This window comes from Lissotriton helveticus, chromosome 5_1 (genome assembly GCF_964261635.1).
Source record: "Lissotriton helveticus chromosome 5_1, aLisHel1.1, whole genome shotgun sequence".
Classification (NCBI taxonomy): Eukaryota; Metazoa; Chordata; class Amphibia; order Caudata; family Salamandridae; genus Lissotriton; species Lissotriton helveticus.
Window position 1 is genome coordinate 1,589,933,085 of NC_136065.1, and position 19,266 is coordinate 1,589,952,350.

Genomic DNA, 19,266 nt, shown 5'->3' on the forward strand with positions numbered 1-19,266 from the left:
GGGCAGTGAGATAAATAACGGTGATGGATCAAGCCCTGATCTTTGGACTGGGTAAGAGTGGTCTGCTTAATTCAGACACTCTGTTCATCACCACCCCCTTTTCTGTATCGACTTGAGCGGGTGCGCTTGGTTTATTTATTTAATTAATTTTGAGCGCGGTCCGCTGACTTTAGCGGCCGCACTTGGTTTATTTATTTAATTAATATAGAGCGTGGTCTGCTGACTTTAGCGGCCGTGCTTGGCAGTGAATGGGCCGCTCTGTAACTAACAGCCGGGCGCAGAAGGCTCACGGTCAGCGTGAAACCCATCCACTGTTTATTTGCAGAGGCGCCTGAAGGAAGGGTGTTCCGCTCTCCACAACAGCATTGTTTTATAATCAGTATCCTGATGTACATAATCACAGACGGCCAGCACCAAGAAAGCCGGGAAGGGTTTCTGTGCAAACCCTAAATTAACCTCCGAAACGTGCATGCATGCAGTGTGCAGTGATGTCAGGGCTCGGGGCTACACGTTTAGATGTGACTGGCCCTTGTGTCGACCAGAATATGTCTGTGTCTCTGGTGTGTGGTTGCCCAACATACATGCAAGCATTTTAAAACTAGGAAAACTGAGATTTGGGGGGGAAAACGGGGAATTTCATTCTCCGCATTGACATACATTAAAGAAAAGGCAGTTTTAGGTGGGAGACAGTAGAAATTAAATTATTATCGTAAGACTCGGGCATCTCCCAGTTGATTTGGGTCTGTTAGTATGCATGGGTGTGTTACCAGATGTCCCTTTTCCAGCCCACGAGTCACGCACTCCTGTTGGCCAGGAAGTGAAAGAGGTGCAGTCATTTGTCAGGGCTAATGAGATGTTACACACCTGCAGGTGTATTATTCAACACACTGTCTACTGTTCACGAATTGTGCTGGATCCCATACATATCTGTGTATTGAGCAGTTTTACGTCTTGCATCACGGGGGCATATCATCATTACTGGTAGGCCGACGGCAAGATAAAGTTATCATTTTTCTTTTGTTATATTTTTTAGGTGTTCTTCTCTTCATTCTATCTACTTTTCCCAATTGGCTACCTAATCTAATCATATACTTTATTCTTGGCCACTGGAATTATGTGATTATGCAGATGCAGCGTTTCCCATATAATTATGGATTTTCCACATCTGCCAAGCAATTCATCATTAAATAAAACATTGTCAAACATATCAAAAGTCGCTAAATATGTGGCAACACTTATTGGCACAATGTGGAAGACTCTTGGCAAGTGTTGGCTGGTTACCATTCTCTTGCTTATTGATGAATTTGGGTGTTGAACTGGCACTAATGATGTGAAACGTTTGCCCAGATAGTGTGAACATGTGTTCAGATTACAAAATAATAATACTATTGCAAAATGTGCGGCATAATGCCCAACAATTTGCCTTTACTTATGGCGTAATTTAGTCAGCTTTGCTTCATAATTTGGCCCTTCATTGCCGCATAATTCCAGTGGCCCTGATTATATATGTATATACTTACATGATCATCACCTATCTGTATACACTATGACATTAACTGTCTGCCTTCCAAAAACCTATGGCTGTACAGTCTATTGCTAGTGTTGCCAGGTGAGCGCACTACGATTACTAAAACATTAGCCCAGCATTCAGATTGGCCAGTTCATAGACCACTAAGATAGCTTTGTGGATTAATGTTACAGTCTTCTGCTTGCAACACTAGGGGCCAGATGTAGGTCGGCAATTACCGGTCGGTAACAGCCGATTTCGGCCGTTACCGACCGGTATTTGCAAATGGAGATTTAGGGGCCTTCAAATTTACCGAATCAGTAAATTTACCGAATCGGTAAAGCCAGATGTAGGTGGCACTTCAAACAGGCCATTACCGATTTGTTATTTACCATGTAATACAATTGCATGATAAATAACGAATTCCTGTGTACATGCACATCTGTGCATGTACACCTGTGCCATGTGGCACACATACATGCCCTAAAATGGTTACATGGCACACAAGCCAAAATCAGGGGTGCAACAGGGTGTCAAAGTGACATCCTGTTCCCCTTGCAAAATCGGTAATTTTACCGAATCGGTATTTACAGATTCGGTAATTGCCATTGATTCCTATGGGCCTGTAGGCCCATAGGAATCAATGGCAATTACCGAATCATACAGATTCGGTAAAAATTACCGAATTTTTACCTACATCTGATTTACCGAATCTAGAATACCGGAACGGCAAAATTCGGTATTCTAGAGTCGGTAAATCAGATTTACCTACATCTGGGCCCTAGTCACTGGTTTGAGTCTGAGACGATTGGTGAGAAGAGGGTTGGAAAGGGATAAGGGGGGGCATAGCCTTGCATACTTTTCAAAGAAACATTGCACCTAGCTGTCACTATGTCATACGAGGCACCTTTAGCTAGCTTTACAGACAATAGCAAGTTGCATGCTGGGATTTGTAGGCCAGTACTTATAACTGTAAATAAAATAACTTCATTTGCCAGACTGTAAAATAATGCAGAGTGATATTGGCTAAAGAGCCATGGATGACCTTAAGGTAGCATATTTGATAGGGTACCATTGCACACATATGGAAAAGTAAAATATGTTTCGACTTAATTAAATGCTACACCTGTTTTTAGTCATGGTGGTAACCAAGGCCTTTTGATTTTGCTAAAATTATACATATCCTATTTTTATAAGGGCCGCCCATTGGCCTGTTATTTTGTCATTCACATTTTATTCTACACAGTACAGTATACAACATGGATCCATGTGGGTCAGCCCGTTTTAACAATTTTTAACTTAACTGTGAGTGATGCGTTACATTCTGTTAAATGCCAGGGACTACTATGGTACAGTGTTCTTTTTAAGACCCAAAAATATTTTTGAAGGCCCAGGTGCTGCTCCAACAATAACGTTTTTCAAAATCTTGATAAAATTAACAAGCACTGACAAAGCCAAAAGGTTGCCTGACAACCCCCAACCTATTTGCTTAGCCAATGATTGTTTATAGTTCTTACTGGTCTGGGGTGACACAGTTTAAGGCAAATACTTGTTTGTTATTGTTACTAAGCAGTAGAATAAAATGGCTTGCTAGGAATTGAAAGTTGTGAAATTGAGCATTTCAAGCCCCTGCTTAATAAGCCATCCTTTTAGTAGCCTGCTTGCTTCTCAGTATGTCTGTGCATGAATCGTCTTGAAAAAGTGAAGTGAACCTCTCTGTGGAACACTCTGGCCTTCATTCTCAGACTAGGGAAATACGGAAGTGTAATCCCACCCTGATCATACTGATACAGCTGGGTATTGCCTTCCCATTTCACGCTCTGCAGATTGGAATGGGGCATAATGCTGTAAAAAAGTACCTTTTCCACCATTTTGAGCTGTTGAAATCAGAATATTGACTTTTTTTCCCTGCTTAAATTTCCCCAGGTTACCCATTTTAGGTCGAGCCTGGACAGCGCAAGCGCTGCTCTGCGAGGCATGCTGTATTGAGGTATGGAATAGAAGCTGCACCCATTTCCTACCCAGTTTTTCAATTAGCTCCTGTTACTGTCCTTTTAAAATTGTTGCAGTTCATTCATGAATAGGATTAGTAGTCCCCCCTTGGTACCGCCCTGTCTGTATTTTTAACTCCAATAAAGAGTGGATTTTTTACTAGTGTTGTTACACAGTCTGCTTTATCTACTCTATGAGCACTATTTTCTTTAACCCCTTGCGTGCTGATGACGGCCCCCGTCCGTCATGCATCACAGTGCTCGTGTGCTGATGACGGCTGGGGGCCGTCATGAACCTGCCCACTCTTCGAAACGGCCGTACAGACGCAGAATCGCGACCGCGCCCAAGGGGTTAATGATCTGTCAGAATTCCACTCTCCACATGCTTTCCTACAAGGCAGCATGCCGCCCGCTTTTATATTTTTAATAGTAATAGCTGTGGGTCCGCTTTAACTATAGTGGCTGCGCTTATTTATTTATTTCATTTGCAGCGCAGTCCTCTTTAAGAATAGCCGAAGCACTTTTTAAATAAATTTTATTTTCCTGCTTGGTCCACTTTAACTTTAGCGGCCGCGCTACAAAACCGTAAATTTATTTATTGTTATTTTTTGGGGGTTGAAAGCGCACCGTACAGCACTTTCAATTTAATGTTGGCTGCACCCCTTTCTTTAGCTGCTGCTCACTGAAACCTGAATAGGGCAAGCAGAATTTAAAGAACGGGCGCGGCCACCATTAAAGTGGTCTCGCATTTGCGAGAGCTTGAGGTATTGGAATTATAAATAACAATGCCTTTTATATGTGTGTTGGGTTTAAAAACACATAAATTAAAGGCATTTTCATTTACAATACCAGTAGCTTAAACACTCACAAATGCAAGACCTATTGCATTGAAAATGCTTGTTTTAAGAGCAGGTAGTGGTCCGTGGGACCACTGCTTGCTCTTAAAAATGCTTTTACAACTATTCACAAAGGGGAAGGGGACCCCTTCCCATTTGCAAATGGGTTACCACCTACTTGAAGTAGGTGGTAATATGCAAATCTTTTGCCACTGCATTCATGGTCACAAAACATTCATGTATACCGTTAGGATTCAGTATTTGGAAGGGGTGCCCAAAAATGCCCCTTCCAAATACCGATTCGCAAACCCATTTTGCGATTCGGTAACAGGTTACCAAATTGCAAATTAAGGTTTGATGCATCTGAATCGGCCCGTTTGTGGAGGCAAAAATGCTTGATGCATGTGCCCCTAAATTACCTCGGCTATTGCACTTATCTTAGATAGGCTAATGGCTTTAGAAAGAAAGATCAAGGATATAACAATTGCAGCACAGCCCTACCCAGAAGTTACACTAACCTTTGTCTTCTTTTGATGTAACATCCACCTCAAATTATCAAAGCAATATTGAAACCTTGGGTAGACTCAAGGTCAACTGAGTCTACTTTACTATTAAAGAACAAACCTAGTCTAGATGTAACAGAGAGACCCCAACCCGACACCCAGATAAATCAGATACCGGCTCTGCTTACTTCTGAAAGTACTTCGAGTTCCCAGGTTGCTTCTGGATATCCCTCGTACTCCCACTCTTGACCTTCACAAATACAACAGACGTTAAATCTACTGCCAGCCTGCTGCCTGTACATGGCAGTAATAGTGGGAGTACCACCTACTCCAGATAATAGGGAGGAGAATTTTACAGATTTAAAAAACAAAGTATGCTATTGTCTTACTAGAAATTCTGCCTTTTCTACAAATTAATATGAGGATATTCTCATGGTGAGGAGAGTAGAGTGAGTTGGCCCCTCTCGCAAATCAATAGAAGGGGACTGTGTAGTGTTAAACTGCAGAAATCCAGAACTGAAACGTTGGTTAATAAACTCTGGTAACAGAATGGGGCTCCCCTTTCAATTGTCCCATTGGCTATTTGTATCATCCCAGTGCTCTCATCATACAGGGGGCTATGCATGGTCTCACTTTTCTGCCGCAAGCAGTTGTAAGGAGAGCTTGCACAGTCCCAACTTTTAACAGATATATTCCTGCAAAAACGGGTTGACTGGGTTGGTCATTAGCAGTCTCGCTTTTCCCCTGCTGCTTGTGGTCAGCACTCTCCTGCTGTAAACAGGCAATGTAGTAAATAGACCTCCTGAAGTGATTGCTACTAACACTACTACACCTTCTCAAGCGGCCCCTTGCCATCACTCTGTGGTAATTGATCACAGTTTGCCTAAGATAATTGGGCCTCACCTGATGAATATGGTTTCTACAACTCCACGGTACACGGTTGTGTTTAAAGCTGTCCCCTGAATTGGATCTGAATACAGTTTGGTTATTCCTAATAACATTATTCTGGAACCAAGCACTGACAGGATGTGGACATTCCCTGAGGGTGTTGTCAGCCCCCAGGAATCAGAAATGCTTCTTGAACCTCCCTGTAAACCAGAGACACCTAGTATTACTCTAAGGGCCCCTTTGAGAAGTTTGAACATTGTTGTTACAAAATGTTCTGACAATTTAGTTTTTAGTTCCTAGAACGTGCCAGGGCTTTGCTCCAAACTATGTAATAATTAATGGCTGTCCTTTACCAAATACTCTGACTTTATTTGTCGCCAGGAAACTTGGGTGTTTGATAATGTTGCAATTGTTGGGTTTAGGTCCTTCAGTTCGCCCCCTGTTCCTTAAGGTTCAGGTAGGCCTTTTATTTCTCGTATCTACTAAAAGCAGGAATGTTTGTGTTATTGAGTTGATTGTAAATCCCCACAATCAGATTTTGAAGCTTTCTTCTCTAAAAGAGTTCAATATAATCCCAGTAAATTTTTATTATAAGTTTTATACCTCACAACTCATGAATATTATTGAGAATTTGAGGATTATGATCTCTGACTTAATGAGTGAAGAGACTACAAGCACCTCACTTATGTAGGTGGGAGATGTTTATGCTATCAAATGTATTCACAGCGGGAACCAGGTGTGTGGTACTGTCAATGGGCAGGGTGACCGTGTGGCCCACTTGCTGCATTCCTCCAAAGGAGAGTCACAGACTAGAATATTTATAATGAAATATAATGAATAATCTTTTTCCATCAGAATTAAAATGACATTCTTACTTCTCCTTTTAGTGACCATCGACTAATTATTGCCACATTTCCTCCCTTACTAAAAGCTTCTCTAACCTCCAGCCAAATTCTCCCTTTAACATTTTCCTCTAATCAAGGGGTGCTTAGAAAATGGCAATGCGTGAATTCTAATAAATTCCATGCAGAATTGATCACGATTAGACATGTCGAGATTATGGACTGTTTAGATGAAGATGCAGATCTCGTGATTGTACAGGATAGTTTCCAGAAGATTTGTACTTCTATTTCTGGCATGCTACTAGCATAGAAACCCCGCGTGGCCCGCCCGGCACATTCATGGTTTAACAATGACTGCACTAAGGTATATAAATTCTTAAAAAAAATAACTAATAAAATCCAGTGTGACTCGGGTGCTATTAGAGCAGAAAGGCGTAATAACACAAATGCAATTGACAGAAGAAAAAACTAGATAAGAACCAAGACATGGAAAGACTTGGAATGCACATCTTCCCTATAAGCTAATAAGGTTTTTTGGAAGATAGTGAATCGCCATTTTTTCATAGGAAAAACTCCCTGAGCCACTGACTGTCTCAATTTAGAATTGGACTGGGTTTCTCATTTCATGAAGATATTGACCCCAGACACAAGAGAAAAAGATTTATTGAGCCCGCAAATCGTTGTAAGCATCTGGTGAACTTTAGTAAATTGATTTTAGTGGGGTACGTGAGAAAAGCTATTATTAGTTCAGCAACAGGAAAGGCCAGATAGGGAAAACAGGAAGGGTTCAGTTGGGGTCCCAGCGGAGCTCTTTAAGCATAACCTAGCTCTTTGGGCCCCTATGATCACAAATGTCTTAGAGCCTTAGTCAATAATGGCCCGGTTGACTCTTGGAAAGAATCTGTGACAGCTACTATTTACAAGAAAGGAGACAAAAATTACCCATCAAATAATAGGCCAATTACACTTATTGGCTCCTCTACTAAGAGTTTTGGGAGGGTGATCTTAGAGAAACTGTAGGCCTGAGCAGAAGAGAGATCCTTCTTTACAGAATACCAGTATGAGCTACGCCAAAGATTGGGTACTTCAGAGCAAGCGCTTAATTTGTCCCTTATTCTTGGCAAATATGTCAAGGGGAGGAAAGGAGCCATACACTTGGCTTTTATGGCCCTCTCCTCCACTTTTGACCTAGCGGATAAAGATTTATTTGGGGACATTATGGGACCTGCAAGGGTTGACCCCCCCCAATCCCCCCTATTAATGGTTTTGAGAAGCTTACACCAAGATACTAACATGAAGGTATGATACACCCAGAGTAGTGGCCAGATGCCCCCTATTCAAGTCACCCAAAGGTCAGACAAGGCTGTCAACTGACCCTTTTTAATTGCTATTTTACATTAACACCCTAACAGCTTTTCTAAAGCCTCTTATGGCTGATATGCCCAACTTGGCACAAGTTCTGTCCCTGTTTGTACATGAACGAGGCTGTGCTCTTAGCACACACCTCAAATGGCCTGCAAAGTCTTTTGGATGGGTTTAATTCCTTTATGCAGGATTTGAAGCTAAGGGTCAACCATAATAAATCATACATCTTGATTAGTGGCCCAAAAAATACTAATTCCTAAAAAGAAATGTTGGGAGGGACTTCCATATTGAAAATATCTAATTTCAGCTATGTTGGTAATTTATTTTCTGCCAATATGAGCTGGGAGCGATTAATAATTAAGAGGTCACAAGCAATGGAAGCAGCATGTGAAAACGTTTTTTAGCTTTGCCAAGAAATTGGGCCACAAACCATCAAAAGAAATAGTTATTCTATTTAAAAGCAATTGTTTGCCAGAGGCTACATATAAAATGTGATTAAGGGGGTTCAGTCGGTAGAGAATAGATTTCTGAACAGATTTTTAAAAATCCCTAGATCTACCACTAGCCTGATTACCCACAACGAATTGGGGTTAGGATTCCTAGACGCCTTGGTAGGCGTAGCTCCCATTCTGTTATGGGCCAAAATTTGGTCTGCCCCTGAGTGAAAGTTGACCCGTAGTATCATGGAAGACTGCCTGAAACAAAGTAACAAGCAAACCATTCCTAGGTTAAATTATGTTTAAATTACTGCCCAAGATCTTGGGTGATTCATTTATGGGCAAACAGAGACAACATTAACTCCCACTCTAGGATGCAGATCAAGACAAAGTTTCAAGAGCATAAAGAAAAGCTGAGACTTGGGAAAGACTTGATATGGTAACTGTCCACTGTTACATATCGCTTTCCACTAGTAATGGCTTGGATCCCTGCATAATGTGGGTCAAAGCCTCTGAACTAAACATAGGTTTTGTCTCTCTCGGTTCAGACTTAATATGATTGAATATCGATGGGCTTTTCCCATCACAGAAACATGGTTTGTTTCTCTCCCGAGCTGTCCCTGTGACGGGGTGTCCTGCCAAACCATTAAACACTTTGTTATTCTGCATTCCCTAGATCACGGTTTTTATGCCCCCTTTTCAGTGGGAGATATTTTAAGTCGCACCAAAGGTCTGATTTTCTTACAACGCCTTGAGTCTCCAACGATTTGTTTTGCTGTTCTTCATTTTATTACCCAGGCGCTGGGTTTAAGAAAAAATATGCATCATGAACTTACATGTCTGATTGCCGGGATTTAAAAACAGCTACTTAATATTTTATATTTCATCTTAATGTTTTTATTATTCTACTGTGATGTTTCTACTTGTTTTTAACGTTCTTTTATGGTCTTATTAGTCTGAATAAAGATATTTAATGATTGATTGATTGAGTCTGCGGCTGAACCCTGAAACTGTAACAACGGTGTAACCAGGTGGCTAGCTCTGTTTCAACCCATGAGCTCCTTCTATTTAAATGTTAGAACTGCTCTCTGACGCTTGATGCTCTAAACCAGGTGTACACATTGGATAACTTTGCTGTGTGAGGCCTATAAGATCTGTCTAACCTTAAGCATACACCTCCTGTTTTCAGCCTGGTTTGGTAACCCCAGGACCGGGCCTGAGCCAGAAGACCCTGGGATGGCACAATGGTCTGAAGCATGAGTTAGGCTGTGCTGTGCAAAGGCTGCATCTGTAGGATCTGAGTGACTTCAGAGATAGCTTTGTTCTCTTGCCAGGACACTGGGTCGAACCAGGACGTTTGAGACGTTCCTTGGGCATGTGAATGTATGCATGAGAATCTTTTTTCAAATTATTGATTTTGCACTTGTAATTTATTGTACATCAGTGATATTACTTTCTCTGCAATGTGATCTCACCTCTGCTACCCCTTAGATTTGTTTTAATGCAACACCCATGAGACTTTTGATGCCTTGATCCTGTAAGAACACAAGTGGCAATTCCTAACTACCTCCTCCACTAGTATTATACTGGCCCTGTTTCCTGACCCCAGTCGGCCTCTTTTAGAGAAGCCATATGCATAAACTGTCCAGAATACCAGTGGTTAACCTCCAGTTGCTAATCACTGACAGCTCATCAGACACCACTAACGTCTACCGTAGGTTGAGCTTCATTTCTGTTTTAACAAATCGAATGAGCCTTCTCGTTACATCTGTCAATGACAACCTCCGTCCTTTTATTCCATTATCCCATTCATATTTATCCTGACGTCTCCCGGATCAGACTGGGAACACTCAGCTGCGGTCCGTGCAGGGAACAACGGTGGGGGTTATTTAGAGGGACGACGACAAGGGAAAATTAATTATTTATTTAATTTCCCCTCTGCATTGTCCCTCGAAATCGCCCCCAAGCCGGCCCACCGCTGTTACCTGCACGGACCGCGGCTGGGAACACTGTTAAAGATGTTGCCTTGTGCCACTGCAAATTAGTGTTTTACAAACATACGTTATATTGAAATATATTTGATATCAATTTTACACAAACTTCTGAAATGCGCAGATAATACTAGAAAACAACAGCACTGCCATGTCTACTGAGAAGAAAGACTTTGCAGCTGTTCGAGGACAGCACTGTGGGAATATGTCTTATCCCCGGATATTTCTGCTAATTTTAATTTATTTATCCCTTTTCTTATCCCTTGAGATGCCCGTGGTGAGTCATAATAATAATAATAAAAAGAGAAGCTGTCGTGGACGTCATTTAGGAGTCGCCAGGTGTTGCAGCTCCTACCCCTAGTTTACACCTGGCGAGCACTTCCTTTGCGACACTTGGCTTCACAGGCTGCAAAGAAAGCAATAGGAATCGAGGAAATACAAGCAGCTTCTGAAGGCAGCTGTGCACAGAGGAAAATTGAAACATTTAAATGTTTCAAATTTTCAGAACAGCTAAGTTGTTTCTCAGCAACACCTCTGGAGCCTTCCAGCCTCCTTCAAGCAGGAGTTTGCTTGGCCGGCAGGCTGTAGATTTTGGGGTGCTCCTAGACTGGTCTGTCCTGCTTCCTAGTGTTGCTGGCCCCCAACTTTCTTGATGGGATGTGGACTGCACTTTTGCAGAGCTAAGCGTTATCGCAACCTGCCAGGAATCGCAGCATGGCAGTCCCAGTAAGTGGTTTCATTTTACTTTGTGATTCATTTGTTTATTATTTGCAAACCAATGTGTGATTATGTTCCTCCCTCAGTATTACACATCTGCCAAGTGATTTACCAGCTTGATTGTGTGTATGTGTGACATTTCAGTTACTTATTTATGACCCTTCAACCCCAAATCTGAGTTGCTTTGTACTGTTAGGGCGCAAACTTTGCACCTGTAAATTCTGGTATGCTGCAACACCTCACCAGTACCGTGCAATTCGGAGTTAAACTCCTTGAAATGGAGAATAATTGTGCACCCCTGGAATTACAGGGCAGAATTCTTCACAGTATTTCCTATTCAAAGATGTGTAATGCACACATTGCATTACCAGGTGCTTTGAGCATCTGGTAATTACATACAGAAGCTAATCTCACTCACTCCTCAGGCGGAAGCCGGGAGACGCCAGGATTGTAATTTTCTTTTAAAATTGTATATTGACTGTGTTTTTTACTTACTTACTTCCCTCTCCTGGGCACTTTCACCATCGCTCTTGACACTCTTGGCATTCCCGCGCAGCAGATTACATAGCTGCAGCGGGCTACACCTTCTTCGCCGCCATTCCCCAGAGGCCACTGGCCACGCCCACCACCAATAGGCCACGCCCCCCCGCCGAAGGCTTTTAAACGCGCTGAATGCGAGCGCGAGTTAGAAGCTAATCTCACTTACTCCTGAGGCGGAAGCCGGGAGACGCCAGGATTGTAATTTTCTTTTAAAATTGTATATTGACTGTGTTTTAGGTCGAGCCTGTCCCATTCCGCAGGAATGGATAGGATCGAATTCATGTCGGCAAAATCCTCTTCAAACTAAGGGCTTTCAGCCCGGCGTTTTCTTGCAGTTCACGTGAACATGCACGAGCATTCACGGCCAGGGCTTCTCCTCCCCTAGCAGCACTCCTCCCACACCAGCAACTCCCCCCTCCCACACCAGCACCTCCCCTCTCTCTCCCCGCAAACACAGCCTTGCAGTAGCAGCACTCTTCCCACACCAGCACCTCCCCCCTCCCACACCCAGCCTTCCCACTGCCAGCAGCTTCAAAGGGATCTGCTTCCCCCCCACCCATCAATCACCCTCCCACGCCAGCAGCTCTTCCCGATCCGGCCCCTGCTCTCCGCACCCTGCTGCATTGAAGGCTTTTTTTTTGGGATCCATTTCACGTGAAGCCTGACATCTTGTTTGTCAAAGTGGTCGGGTACCTAGAGGACTATAATGAATTGTATAACTCATCAGGTCTGGCAACCCTTACTTCGTGCTCACTAATTTCTCAAAAGGGGCTTACTTGGCCGTTAACTGCTTAGAGGACGTGTATTCAAACCAAATGCGGGTTCTCAATGTGAAACGTCGTTGTTCCTGTGCGCGTGTGTGGCCTCCGGTGATTCTGCCCTGCAAAGTACATTTAAAGAAACTTTATATTTCGTTTATTTGCGTGCTTGCAAGCTTTTCAAAGAAGAGACGGTCATGTTATGTGCTTACTTGAAGGGACTTCTTTTTGTCCGTTATCAATGAATTCTCTCTCGTGCGTAGGCAAATTTTTTTATCGACCTTTGCCCGTTTGCAAAAATTAATTCTCTGCAACGTTAATTTAAATGCTGGTTACCTTCATAGCATCATGTATTATTTGTGTTTGCAATGCGGTTATTCTTCATAAAATAGCGCATGTGTGTTTATTGTGCCAGGTTATTCTTGCAACATTGTAGCTTTGCCGCTTCAATTATATGCGCGTTGTGCTCTATGCCTGAATGCTTGTTTATCCAGAGTGTCGCGCTATCAGTTTTAAATGCGCTCCCTTCCCCACCGCGCTTCACTGATGCGAGGCGGGCGCTGTCTTAATTGAAGGAATCCGGTCTCATATAGTTAATAACAGCAGCCGCGCAGCTCAACCATCTCATTTTTTAAATCACTTACATATATTACAGTTCCTCTTTGTTCCCCCCAAGTCCCCCATCTATGCCCTTTGTGTTTGTTTGTTGTTTTAACCGGAGCGTTGTGCTATCACTTTTAAATGCGCTCTGTACCTTTCTTCTTTCCCCACTGCAGGGACGCCCGCAAGGCAGGCACCTTCTTAATTAGTCATCGGGTCACATGCCCGCCCTCACCACCATCTTCTGTATACTTGTCAAGCCCACTATTAGAGGGACTCTGAACATTTGCAACCGGTGCTGTTAACATTTCCTCTCTAAATCGAAGTGCAAACATGAACATGTTTACCAGACGCATGGGAGGGTCGAGAAGCACTTTAGTGCTGTTATATTAGAATATAAAGTGGAAGAACGAACACCTCCGTTGTCACTTGTGTGAAGGCTGCATTGAAGCTGTCAGCAACAAAAAAGTAATGTGTGCTTTCCCTGCAGCCACTGACTAGGCTAGACGAGATTGTTTAAAGGTCATTGTAAAGTTGTGTACACACCCGGTACAGTTAACATCCCGTCCAAAACGAAAGGAGTCTCAGGGGGAAGAAAAGGGCACAGGCCGCCCCCCACTCAAACCATAACACACAACAACAGGCCTGTCACCCAAGACACTCTTAGAAAAATTCTAATATGGCGTGGATACTGATGATACAAATAAGCTTTATGTATTATCACCGCCCCTCAATCTTTCTGGTGATTCGAATCCAGCCAGGTGTCAAACATTAATGCGGTACAACCACGGTAACAAACAATCTGTCGTGATACCACCACCCACCAGACACTACTTGTGGAAAAAGTGTGGAGAAGAGAGTGAGCCCCTCACGGAAGAACCGCCAATCGGGTTATCTGACTCACAATTGCCAGTATACCCAATTATCATCATTGGTGACTCACTCTCATAACAGTGGGAAAAGGGAACAGAAAAAACTAACAACATATAACAGTGTTTTTCGATATCAGCCCCACGATCTGCTGATAGTTCCTATCAAAACAAGACAATGTATTGCCCTTGCTGTACTTTGTGCACAATTAACACAAACCACAAAATCAAAGAACCCCCAGTGAGAAAGAAAAGTGGATCTCACACAGTTAAAACAGAAGAGTTCACTAGCCACTCATGTTTTATTCTGGGCTGTGAAACCTTCTAACATAAAAATGACTCACACCATATGTACTCTCAGGTGGGTCATAGTGCCAACATGTTTCGTTGCTTGTATTTTCTGCAACTTCTTCAGGGCAAATGGGGGTGCCCACTGTTATTGCCACTGTATAACAACACACACCTGGGGTTAGCGTTTCTCACGCATACCTGCTACCCCTACAATCAGTATGCCCGTGTCCTCAAAAGATCACGTGTTGATTGTGAAAACCCGCTATCGTCGGGTCTCCCACGCTGGATCAATCGTCCTGCCGAATATCAGCCGCCGGCTCTGATCTTTTGAGGACACGGGCATACTGATTGTAGGGGTAGCAGGTATGCGTGAGAAACGCTAACCCCAGGTGTGTGTTGTTATACAGTGGCAATAACAGTGGGCACCCCCATTTGCCCTGAAGAAGTTGCAGAAAATACAAGCAACGAAACATGTTGGCACTATGACCCACCTGAGAGTACATATGGTGTGAGTCATTTTTATGTTAGAAGGTTTCACAGCCCAGAATAAAACATGAGTGACTAGTGAACTCTTCTGTTTTAACTGTGTGAGATCCACTTTTCTTTCTCACTGGGGGTTCTTTGATTTTGTGGTTTGTGTTAATTGTGCACAAAGTACAGCAAGGGCAATACATTGTCTTGTTTTGATAGGAACTATCAGCAGATCGTGGGGCTGATATCGAAAAACACTGTTATATGTTGTTAGTTTTTTCTGTTCCCTTTTCCCACTGTTATGAGAGTGAGTCACCAATGATGATAATTGGGTATACTGGCAATTGTGAGTCAGATAACCCGATTGGCGGTTCTTCCGTGAGGGGCTCACTCTCTTCTCCACACTTTTTCCACAAGTAGTGTCTGGTGGGTGGTGGTATCACGACAGATTGTTTGTTACCATAGTTGTACCGCATTAATGTTTGACACCTGGCTGGATTCGAATCACCAGAAAGATTGAGGGGCGGTGATAATACATAAAGCTTATTTGTATCATCAGTATCCACGCCATATTAGAATTTTTCTAAGAGTGTCTTGGGTGACAGTTAACATCCCGCCAACTCTTAAAGTAAATCTTGTAGGGCAGAACAGCCTAAAGGAGGCACATTAGCCTGTGCAGTGGGCGGTTCGACTAGAATTTCCAGACATAGTCCACAGCCCTTTCCTTTTCAAACCGAGCTGTGAGTAGAAGTAGTTCGACCTTCCTTGGCTCCCCTTTTAAACCTCCCTCACCATTCTCTAATCTCCAGTGCCAGCTTAGGTGCCTTTAAAAATTTATTTTGTTGATTAGGAATTGTGGCTTCCTCGCAGCTCGCAAAACCTCATTCTGCCCGCCCTCCCCACCTTTAGGGACAGAAATTGTACTCCGCTTAAGGTCTAAACACTTTCAGTGTGCAAAGCGGGAGATGCTCACTTCGTTCTATGCGTGTATAACTTTTCACATGGAAGGAAAAGCTGCTCTTTTTTGCCCTACTTGCTTTATGTACCATTAGTAATTACTTTGGTGCTGCTCCTTGATTTTTGTCATTTCCTAATTTAGCAAGAGTTCTGCTAAGTAGAGTTGCATATCACCCATCCGTTTTACAGCTCATCTACTGCCCCGTGCCTTCAGGTTACACGGTAGTTAGTCAACCCACTTTATTCACTGGCTGTCCGCACTATGAGTGAAAGCATTTTGTTTGATCACATGTGCACAGGAGCATGAGAAAGAGTACACTACAGTGCATGTGCTGGCATGTTGGAGCTCTGGCCTGCTCCTTTATTTTGTATATTTTTCCCACAGTTTTTTCCACATTGCAGGTTTGGAAAATAAGCAAACAACAAGCATTGGCATAGCCAATAGGTCTCGCCTTTGGGACCTTATAAGTGTTTAGCCACGCAACAGTTGATGTTGTTGCATCAAGGATATTGTGCTGCATAACTAAATACTTAGAAGGTTCCAAAAGCGAGACCTATTGGCTATGCCAATGCTTGTTTTACTTACTTACTTCCCTCTCCTGGGCACTTTCACCATCGCTCTTGACACTCTGGGCATTCCCGCGCAGCAGATTACATAGCTGCAGCGGGCTACACCTTCTTCGCCGCCATTCCCCAGAGGCAACTGGCCACGCCCACCACCAATAAGCCACGCCCCCCCGCCAAAGGCTTTTAAACGCGCTGAATGCGAGCGCGAGTTAGAAGCTAATCTCACTTACTTCTGAGGCGGAAGCCGGGAGACGCCAGGATTATAATTTTCTTTTAAAATTGTACCGTATTTTCTGGCGTATAAGACGACTTTTTAACCCTTGAAAATCTTTTCAAAAGTTGGGGGTCGTCTTATACACTGGTGTCATTTAATAAGCAAGCGAATATAGCCCAAACCCTATATTTTAAAAGGAAAACTAGGGCGTCGTCTTATACGCCCAGTCGTCTTATACGCCAGAAAATACGGTATATTGACTGTGTTTTTTACTTACTTACATTTACATAGCTGCAGCGGGCTACACCTTCTTCGCAGCCATTCCCCAGAGGCCACTGGCCACGCCCACCACCAATAGGCCACGCCCCCTGCCTCTCTTCCTATAAATAATGTGCCTTTCCCGTACGTGCAGCGGACGGGCGCAGCGGGCGCGCCAAAGGCAAGCCCGTCTGCGCCCGTCCGCGACCGACAGCGACCAGGGGCCACGGACTCTGCCCTAGCCCTCACCTACACCCCAGCTCAACTTCTTCACTTAAATACTGCCCAATTCATCACCCCGTCCCTGTCTATGCACATTGCGGCTTTGGGCATTTCTGTCCCTTCCATCCCCTCGTCTGAACCTGCACTGCTCTCTCCCCGGTTACAGTTTCCCCTCTCCCTGGTTCCCCCTCTTTCTCTCCACCCACTATGGCCACTGCCTGCCTGTTAAATACTAGATCAGCAGGCAAGCACCAGTACGAGCTTTTTAACTTACTGGACACTGACGCCACAGACCTTTTGTTTCTCACTGAGACTTGGTTTGCTGCTGACTCTCTTCCTGATCTGTTGTCCGCCCTCCCCGACTCGTACTACGCCCTTAGGGCGGATCGCCCAGCTGGTAAAGCCGGCGGGGGGGGTGGCGATGATCATTCGCTCCCATCTGCAGTTTCAGCTTCTTTCCCATTCTCCCATACCCGATATAGATTTTTTGGTTGCTCGCTCAGTTAACCTTTTAGCTCCTATCACAATAGTTCTAATGTATCGTCCCCCTCAAAATATACGCCTACTTTTGTGCCTATCTTACAAGAATTACTGGCCACACTAGTGGTCAATAACTCCTCAGTGCTCCTTCTTGGAGATTTTAATTATTGGCCAGGTGATCCTAGAGAGGACCTGTCCTCCAAAGATTTCTCATCTACTCTTCAGTGTCTTAACTTTCTTTCTCACCTTCACTCCCCTACCCATATTCACGGCCATACCTTAGATCAGTTATGGTCAGCTAGCTGTACTATTCTTTCCCCCACAGTTGTCCCCTGCACCTGGTCCGATCATTTTTTGATCTCATTTCTCATTGAGCTTGGAGCCCAAAAAAAAAACCCCTTTGTCTAAGAATGTTACAGCTCGCAACTGGAATCGGGTTGATCTCAACCTTCTTTGTTCCTCTCTAACTGCTTCTCCTCCTGACCTAGGGACTCTCTCTCTTGATCTTCAAGCAGAAGATGTGAATCAATGGTTGTCCTCCACCTGTGATCGCGTTGCCCCCCTTAGAAACGTTAAGATCTGCCGCCCCCATGACGCCCAAAAATGGTTCACAGATGATTTGAAAATCCTTAAATTGGACCTTAGGCGTTCCGAACGCCATTGGAGACGCAATTACTGTCCCTCTTTGCTAGCTAAATATAAGCTTCTTTTGATTAACTACAAGAAGGCTATTCTCTCAGCCAAAACTACGTATTTTTCTGAGAGAATATCTCTATCAGCCAATAAACCTAAGGACATTTTTTCCATAGTCCGCAACTTAGTTGCCTCGGACAGAGCTAATTCCAATCCCGTCCCCTCTCAAGCTCTTTGTCTGTCTCTTAACAACTTCTTTCTAGAGAAGATCGCGAAGATCAAATCCAATATTCCTCCAACAAATTCACCTCCTCTCTCCTCTCCCTCCCCCTCACCTCCTCTGCCCTCTTCGTTCCTTGATCAGTTTCCACCCATCTCTCTAAATTCCTTTCTGGCTCTTCTCCAGAAAGTAAAGTCAGGCTCCCCGGCTGACTGTGCTCCAGCTCACATTCTGAGAGAGCTTTTCACTCACTGTCCTGATCCCTTTCTTTCCCTCCTTAACTCTTCTATTTCCTCAGGTCTAGTTCCGCAATTTTTCAAATCCGCAATAGTTCGCCCCATCCTAAAAAAGCCTGGTGCAGACTCCTCCCTTCCTTCCAATTTCAGACCCATTTCCCTTCTCCCTTACCTTGGAAAGATATTGGAGAGCTACATTACTTCTTGTCTCTCCTCCTTCATTGAGGATAACCATCTCTTGGCCTCCCACCAAGCGGGTTTCCGCCCAGCCCACTCTACCGAGTCAGTGGTCCTGTCCGTCCTAGACGAGCTAAAGAGTAAGGCGGATTCCAACTTGCCTCAAGCCTTGGTCTCCTTGATCTTTCCGCTGCGTTTGACACGGTCGACCATTCCATCCTTCTCGACCGTGTCAGCTCGGCGGGCGTTCGGGGCACCGCCCTTTCTTGGCTCGCCTTCTTTCTTTACGGGCAGACTCAGGCTGTCCATCTGTCTGGCCATATTGCACCAACCCGCCTGGTCCCCTGTGGGGTCCCCCAAGGTTCCTCCCTGTCCCCTCTTCTTTTTAATCTTTATATTCGTCCCCTTATCCTTTCTCTCCTTGACATGGGGGTCTCGGTATATAACTATGCAGATGACCTCCAGCTTGTCTTTGACCTCTCTTCCCCCCTGCACTCCCTACCTAAATTTCATTCCACTCTTGTTTTCATCTCGGAGTGGATGAACTGCAACCAACTTAAGCTTAATCTGGACAAGACGGAGCTGGTCCTGACTGGCCTTTCCATCTCCCCTTGGTCGTCTGCCTTTTGGCCCTCCACCTTTGGCCCTTCGCCCATACCCGCGGCGTCTGCAAAGACCTTGGGCATTAAAGTCAAT

At 44.0% G+C, this 19,266-nt stretch overlaps 1 protein-coding gene across 3 annotated transcripts in view; it reads left to right on the forward strand.

Annotated features, from left to right (window-relative positions):
* Positions 1-19,266, forward strand: part of AMPD2 (adenosine monophosphate deaminase 2) — a 505,052-nt gene that overhangs the window by 23,412 nt on the left and 462,374 nt on the right. The gene's annotated exons all lie outside the window — the stretch shown is intronic.